Source organism: Macrotis lagotis, chromosome 2 (genome assembly GCF_037893015.1).
Source record: "Macrotis lagotis isolate mMagLag1 chromosome 2, bilby.v1.9.chrom.fasta, whole genome shotgun sequence".
In the NCBI taxonomy this organism is placed as follows: Eukaryota; Metazoa; Chordata; class Mammalia; order Peramelemorphia; family Peramelidae; genus Macrotis; species Macrotis lagotis.
This window is the reverse complement of record NC_133659.1, coordinates 156489553-156498359: the sequence shown is the minus strand read 5'-3', so window position 1 is coordinate 156498359 and position 8807 is coordinate 156489553. Positions and strand designations below refer to the sequence as shown.

General features: G+C 38.1%; 1 pseudogene; it reads right to left on the bottom strand.

Moving 5' to 3' along the window:
- Positions 1 to 4321: 4321 nt before the first annotated feature.
- On the bottom strand, positions 4322 to 4681 carry LOC141513335 (small ribosomal subunit protein uS10-like; annotated as a pseudogene).
- Between the last annotated feature and the right edge of the window lie 4126 nt (positions 4682 to 8807).

Below are 8807 nucleotides of genomic sequence, written 5' to 3'. Positions count from 1 at the left end.
AGAGCACAATAGTATTCTATAACAATCTTATATCACAATTTGTTTAGCCATTTCCCAATTGATTGGCAGCCTCTCAATTTGTAGTTCTTTGCTATCTCATAAAGAGCTGCTAAACATATATTTGTATAAATAAGTCATTTTCCTTTTTCTTTGATACCTTTGGGGTACATACCTAAGTTATAGTTGGCATAATGGATCTTAAGGGAGCTTTGACCATCTATTGAATCAAAATAATCTTGGTGAATAGTTAATAGCTATCATCAGGGACTTTAGGACTTCAGGTTTTAGAGTGGGGATTCTTCACCTTTTTGGGACCCTTTGAGAGTCTTGAAGCCTATGAATACCTTCTTGGAAGAATATTTTTGAACAAATAAAATAAAAAGAAAATTACAAATAAAATCAACTATATAGAAATATGGTCAAAATATTTTTAAATTTCACAGTCCTTGTTTCCCTTTTACCCTTATTTATTTCATTGTTAATATGTTCATCAAAATGTATGGAGGACTGAAAAGTGGATCATTTTTGAAGACATTTTGGGTACCAAAATGAAGATTACACTATCCTAGAGATAAGATGACTTAGCAGCTCTGGAAAAGAAGTCAAAATTAAAGTAAAAAATTGGGGGTGTCAGTGGACTGCTATGATGGGAAATGAGGACAAAAGGATGGATTTGGACCTCCCAGAACTCCTGTTATGGAAATTCCCTCCACTCATGATTTAAGTTACAGGCTTTAGTGTTGCTGGAGGGTACTTAGAAGTTAAGTGACTTGCCCAGGGTCACATAGCTAGTAAATATCAAAGACCTTTCTGACCACAAGATGGGTCCTTTATCCACTGTTCCATGCTGCTTCTCAGATTTCTATTACCTAGGTTATTTTATTCCCTACTCTCCACTATTGGGAAAACCTAACAATTGAATATATTTATCTGGGCTGTGGGTTTTAGGACATTGAGAAAACAGGAAGGCTAACTGTGAGGTAAATGGATGGTTTCAGAGTAGCTGTATAATCCTGAACTTGGGGTGTTTGGGGGGCAGTTCTCACCTTAGAACTACCAGGCTATACTCAATAGGATACAGAAATCTATTTTACCCTAAAGGAAAAAGGAGAGGAAAGGGATGGGAGAAGAGGTGGGGGGAGAGTAGGTGATAAGAGAGAAAAGATCATGGGAGAGGGTAGTCAGATACAACTTAATCCTGAGGAGGGACAGAGTAAAGAAGAGAGAAAATAGAATAAATGGGAGTGGGAGGAATAGAATGGAGGGAAATACAGTTAACAATAACTGTGGGAAAAATATTGAAGCAACTTCTCTGATGGACTTATGATAAAGAATGTAACCCATCCCAGAGACAGAGCAGATGATATCTGAATACAGACTGAAGTACACATTTTTTTCTCTCACTTTTTTCTCTTGAGGTCCCTATCTTTTTGGGTGAAAGGGGGTTTATGTTTACTTTCACAAAAGATTACTATAATAATGTGAATAATAAACAAATAAATCATTAGAAAAAAGAAAAAAAGAACTACCAGGTCATTTCTGATCTTGAGAAACTCCTCGGAACCTTTCACAGAGATAAGACAGAACCATTTCTTTTCCAGGTCTGGATGTTCAGATCTGTATTGAACCACTAAGGCAGACATATAAACTCCTTAGTTCCACTTATATATGACTGCAAAAGGAATAACAATCTTTCTGGAGTTGTTCCAGTTCAGGCTGGACTTCTGAGACTGCTTTTATCTGTATGGATATTCTGGGTCTAAGCCTTGATTAATTTTAGGGAAAGGGTACACATGGTGATTCTCTTAAATGTAAATATTACAAAGCTTGGTAGTATTGGAAGTGAGGTGAGATGTGGAAAGATGCTAACTTTCTGGAGGGCTTGACAATATATCCCGTTATCTATGCTGTGTGCCCAATGGCTCACCTGTTCTTCTTTCTTAATGTTCCAAGTGAAACTATTTACACACAATTCTGCTTTCCTTCTACTCTAGCCCCACACTGTATACAAGGTACTGCTATAAATAGAGCCTGGAAAGTTAGTGCTAAAAATGACCAGCCCACACAAATGTTATATTACTCTAACCTTCCCAGGGGAAGAGGTGGGGCTGGAACAGTCTACAAATAGAAAAATAAATGAAACTAGCATTCTTTACTTACCACTTGGCAGAAATTTTTTCTCACTGTGGGTTATGGACACCCTCCCAAAGTGAAGCAGAGTAGCAAAACACTCACACTGAGTGCTATTTCATCATGGAGACCAGATCTGGTGATCTTGTGAGCTCAATCATGGGTCACTGTCTGAATAAAGATTGAAAGATAACCTGGGCAAGGTCATGACAATTCTGGTCTAGTGAGAAAATCATTGAACTGTTCGAAGTTTTAGCTCTAGCCCTGCCAATATCGAGCAGCATGCTCTGGGGCAAATCGCAAACACCTTGGACTTCAGTTTCCTCATCTGTAAAATGAATAATTTGAATTAGATAATTTCTAATGTTTTTCCAGTTCTGATATTCAGTGATGTCTGTAAAATTAGGTGTCTGGACCTATGGTGATCTCTAAAGCTACATAAATTATATCATATTATGTTAGTATATATTTATGTGTGTATGAGAATCAGGTTGACTGAACTTCCCAAGTTCAAATCTGGTCTTAGACACTAACTGTGTGATCCTGGGCAAGTCAGTTAACCCTGTTGCCTCAGTTTTCTCATCTATAAAATGAACTGGAAAAGAAAATAGGAAAGCATTCCATTATCTTAGCCAAGAAAACCCCAAATAGGGTCACAAAGAGTCAGTAATGACTGAAACAATTAGAGTCATGAAGAGTCAAACATGATTCAACAATAACAGCAAAAGTTATCTCACTGCTCTTTTCTTTATCAATGAAATAAAAATAATATTCCATTTTGCTGGGCTGTGAATGGATTACATTAGTTTAAGGCCAAGATGATTCCACTTCTTATTAGAAAATTACAAGGGAAATATACTCAGTATTCCCACTTCTGACTCATTGCACGAATTCTCCTTCCCTGGTTATTCTGAAGCTGTAGCTCAAAATGAAGCTCTTCGAGGTGGCTAAGTGGTGCAGTGTATAGAGCACTGGCCCTGGAGTCAGGAGTACCTGAGTTCAAATCCTCCCTCAGACACTTAATAATTACCTAGCTGTGTGGCTTTGGGCAAGCCACTTAACCCCATTGCCTTGCAAAAACTAAAAAAGAAAACGAAGCTTTTCAGGGGGCTAGAGTACCAAGGCACCATCATTTAGGATTTGGTACAGAAATCAAGAATCCTTGTCTCTAGTCCCAACCATTAAGAACATGTGACTTTATTTCCTTCTCAGAAAGGGAAGAGAACCAGCACTTATTTAGCACCTACTATGTACCAGACAGATACCATGCTTAACTGCTTAATAAATTATATTCATTTGATCTTTTCAGGAAAGGAAATGAGAATGACAGATGTTAAGTGACTTGCTCATGGTCACAATGCTAGTAAGCATCTGGGTTCAGATCAGATTCCTGTCTCCAAAACCTGACCTCTCGCCACTGGACCACCTTAATGCTTCTAAAGGAGAAGAATAATGAAACCAAGGGCCATTTGTAAGAACAAGAGCCATGAAAGGATAAGTTAGGAATAAGGGATGGGTGGGAGAATATGTGGAGAGTCTTGTGTGTGGTTTTTTGAGAATTGTTAACAAGGATGAGAAAACTTCAACACAGGAGATATTTTCTTTTTGTTTACTTTTCTTTTCCTTTTCACTGACTTGACTCTCCTAATGCAGAGTTGTATCTAAACAATCAAACTCATTCCTTGATTCCATGTAGCTGGAATTGAGTTCAGTGCTTTTACTTAAGCAATAGTGCTATAATGCCTTAGGTATTTTTTCCACAATTTGCTTTGGCCAAAGAACCCACCACCAAGTAGCCAGTCTCCCAGGGATGTGATCCTCTTTGTATTTGGCTAGAGTGGTTTTCAGAAAATAGACTATTTGTTGTATAGAGACCATATTGCTATACTTTCATAATGTTCTTTTGTTTTCTAGAGCACTTTCACTTATTATTTCATTTTAGGCTTACAATAGTTCTGAGATAAAAACAATATAAATGGAAAGAACAAAGAAAGCTAAACTGGACACTGCAATTATACTAACCAAGAGTTCCCTCGCATCAGTGAAGAAGTAGGGACACTGGAGGCATGAAATATTGCAATTATTTTCAGACACTGTTGAAGCAGCTAATTTTCTGAACTGCTCCCCTCCTCCCCCCTTTTAATCTTTTTTTTTCAGTAGTTGTAATCAATTTATTTAAAGAGATGAGTGATTAGGCATCTCTAATGGCAACTTCAACTTCTACACCTGGTTCAATGCTGATAGAAGTGATCTGCTTAACAATTTCAGAAGGGCTGTGTAAATCAATAAGGCCTTTGTGGATTCTCATCTAGAACTGATCCCAAGTCTTTGAACCTTCACAGCAAGGAATTTTTCTGGCTCTGATGCAAAGTGTCTTAGTGGGCATTAGAACAGGTCCCTTCACTTTCAAGTTCTTTTCTTTGGCTCCTCTAATTAGATCAGCACACATTTTCTTGAGTGACTTCACATTGTGGCTGGTGAGGGTGATATGGATCCAGTGAATGGCCACTTTGGGCTCCATGAGTGTCTTGCCAGTGTCTTTGAATATCATGGCAGTGGAGTGGCTTCCTGATCAACTTACTCCTCGGTTCAAGGGAACAGCAGTGAGTCAGGAGGAAGAAAGTCAGATCTGCAGCAATGGTGTCTTCACCAAAGAGGCTGCCCTATTAATCTTACAAGGAATAACCATCCCTTGTAAGATTAAAAGGGGGGGAGGTATATTTGGAAACAAATGTGATGTAAAAACTCAAAATATCAATAAAAATAAAATTAGGGGGAAAAAAGAAAAATCAGGATAAAAAAGTCATGAAATTTGAGATAGGCCTGGAAGGAGGTGGGAAGAATAAAACCAAAGCATTTTTCAGTTTTCTGATATTTGTTTCTACCTTATTAAATACTAAAAATCTGATGTAAAATTCTACTCTTTCTTTTGTCTACTTGATCATTTTTGTTGATGATGGCATAGATAATAGAGGATTAACCAAGAAGGTCTGGGTTCAAGTACTTCTAATACACTTGAATGTTCTAATCTAGGCAATTTTCTGAGACTGTAAATTGAAGAGAAGTTGCCTGTTTGCATTGTTAGGAGTTTTCTCATCTAAGAGTTATGGATATCAATGAAGTCACAGATCCAGTTTCTATCCTTAAAGTTATAATTTTTTTAAAGGAAAAAATGCAGCTCTGGGAGGGATATTTTCTATCCCCATTTGCCAGGTAAGAAAATTGGAGCACTATTAAGTGATTTGCATAATGAAGTAGTGAATTCTCTAGAACTCCAGTCTTCTGATTACCAGTCTCTTTCTTCTCCAGTAACACCCATTTGGAGATTCAGAGAAGGGCCAAGAGAGTGGAAATTTAAAATGGGAAGGGGGAGTGTTAAATCCAGAAAAGAACTTCTGCTCTTGTTTCATAGGTGTGGTTTGGGGAGTTGCTACTGAGTGAGAGATTGAGACACTAAATTCTGGGAACTGCCCTCTGACATCTGCTTGTGGCATGCTGGAGGTGGTTCAGGGAGGTGTTTTCTAACAGCATTGGAATCTGAGGAATTGTCCAGCAGGTGAAATATTGAGTCCAATCCAAAAGCTGTATATGCTGATGGGTGCTTGCTAGTCCTAAGGAAATAGCTGGTAGGCATTTTTTGCTTTGTTTTACAATCAGTGGTAAACCAGATATCTTCAATAAAAAGTATAATGGAACAGGCTTTAAAAACTATAATAAAGTTTTGAATTCAGAAGTTTGCTTCTTTTTTTGATAGACATAGTCAATTAGTTAATTACATTTTTTATTCTGACTTGGTTAAAAAGGATCACAAGCTGTTTCAGACTTCATAATATCACAGACCAAACTATGAAGGCTCTACAATTAATTTTGGGGGGTGGAGACTAGTCTAATCACAAATATTAATCATTCTTGTGGGAAAATGGTTGTTTGGAGACAAGATTTAGGTTGGAAATGAATATCTTATGTCATTGTACAGCCCAATTATTCAAGATTAAAAGTAAAGGATTTTAATGGAAAAAATGATTTATTTTTGAGGATTTTTGAGTTGCCACTAGGCTTGGATAAACATAAAAATTGAAGTAAATTTAAATAGTAACCTAAAGGAGTGAAACAGAGAGCATCATTTACTGATCTGGCTTGATGCTTTACCCAAAGTGTAGGTGCTGAATAAATAGTTTTTGAATGGTGAAACTTTCATAGACTTAGAAATATAGCTTGAAACCCTAAGCAGCAATCTCTTCCCTCCCCTCTCTCCTGTCTCTCTTCCTCTCCCATTCTCTCTCTCTCTCTCTCTCTCTCTTTAAGTTTTTCAAGGCAATGGGGTTAAGTGGCTTGCCCAAGGCCACACAGCCAGGTAATTATTAAGTGTCTGAGGTCGGATTTGAACTCAGGTACTCCTGACTCCAGGGCTAGTGTTCTATCCACTGTGCCACTAGTCTTTTCCTCCAATAGATTTGCAACAAATTCTTCAATAGTTCTGTAATCTATGTGTGGACAGATTAGTTTCAATCTTGGAGACTTTGCAATAACATCATGGCTCATGCCCTATAGATAAACCTGGCAATATCTCATTTTGACATAATCATGTTCACAAGTTGCAACTTATAATGGAATGGGGTTGGGAGTGGGGGAAGATATGGCATACTTGCAATCAGTGTAATTCCAAATTGACTAAAGGAATAAGGGAAAGATCTAGATAAATGATATAGGTACATTTGTGGTAGTTCTTCAGTCATGTCTGATTTTCTATGACCCCCATTTGGGATTTTCTTGGCAAAGATATTGGAATGGTTTGCCATTTCCTATTCCAGCTTATTTTATAGATGAGGAACCTAAGCCAAGCAGGGTGAAGTGACTGCCCCAGAGTCACATAGCTAGCAAATGTTTGAGGCCGGATTGTAATAAGATGATGAGTCTTTCTGACATTAGACCCAGTACTCTATCCATTGCACTACTTGGCTGCCCATTTGAGGAGGGAGTAATTACTTTCAACTGAAGAGATTATGAAAGACTTTGTGGAGGAGGGGTATCCCAAACCTTGAAGGAAGAAAAAGATTTCAGCTGGTAATGATGAGAGGAGGGGGAGGGAGCATATTTTAGGTAACAATGATAATCTTTGTGAATCTTTAGATGTGAGAAATTGAAGAATGATTAGTAGTTGAGTTTGACCAGAATATAGAATGTGGGAAGTGTTGTAGTATGAAATATATTTGGAAAGGGAGCTTGGAAAGTTGTTGAGAGATTTTGAGGAGGGAAATGACAGGTCAGACCTGGGCATTTAGATTATTTTTGGGAGCTCTGTGAAGGATGACTAGACAGGGGTGAGGTTATTAGATTAGTCTAGGTGACAGGTGATGAAGACTTGAAGTAGGGTGGTTGCAACATGAGTAGAAAGGAGGGGGAACAGCTGTGAGATACATTGTCGAGGACAAGATCTGGCAACTGATTAGATGGAATGGAGGGTAAGGAAAAGGAAGAGTTCAATCACTTTGAGGTTGCAAGCCTAGGCGATTTTCAGGGGTTGAATTGATGGTGTGTTGTGTGAGTGTGTGTGTTTGTGTGTGTGTGTGTGTGATATCACTAAACTAATGAAATGTGAGGGAGAAGTTGGCAGTGTAATGGAAAAACATTGTCAGGAGTCCAAGGTTTGGCATTTCCTAAGAGTATGAGATTGGATAAATCACCCAACCTCTCTGAGACCATTTACTCATTTGCAAAATGGAGCTAATCATCTCTTAAGCTGCCTGCTTCACAGCATTTTCAGACAAACAATGACATCTTGACTTATGCATGAATTGGATCTAAATGAGGCAAAGTTCTGCAAAATCTCTTCCAGAGTCCAGTAGCAAGATGATTGGTGAAGGCCTGAGATGTAGTGGATGACCTTGACATTTTCATTGATTAATCAAATTCTAAGCATGTTTCATCCTGCCTGTTTTATTTACCCTTATGGTCACTGGTACAAATCATTCTCATCTGACTATCACTGCCTATCCACAAAGGAAGCCTTCACATGCTTGGTTGGGGTAGATATCCATTGATTACTTTCAACTTGGTCTAGCACATCTGCTTGAGATGGTTTCCTGTGGTATGGATGTTGTGCATGAGAGTTTCCTGGAGTCACAGGTGAGAATTAATTGGCAAGTGGACAACAAATGAGGATGAGCAGTCCTGAAAAATTCTCACACCAGAGGTACTAGTCTTCTCCAAACACCCCATACAGGAAGAGAGTAGACTATTTTGTATGGACTACAGAGTGGATAAAAAAATAGTAATTTAAGGCTGAAATAATAGGGTTCTTAAATGCCAGTAAGAGGAGTTTGAACTTGACTCCAGAGATAATAGAAACCTGTGAAGGGGAACCTTCATAGGGTAGTAATATGACCAGAACTATTATGTTGGCAGATATGAAGGATATATTGGATCAGAGAGAATATAGAAGTGGAAGTATCTTTTAGGAAGCTGTTATAATATTCTAGATAGGTGATAAGGGTCTAAACTAGGTTGGTGCCTGGGAAAATATAGAGGGAGGGATTGGATACAAGACATGTCAATGTGAAATCAATAGGACTTAATCATTGTATGTGGATGGAGAAAGATGATCCTAAAGGTACAAATGTGAGAAAGGAGAAATAGTGGTATCGTGGAAAGAAATAGTAAAGTCAAAAGGAAAGGGA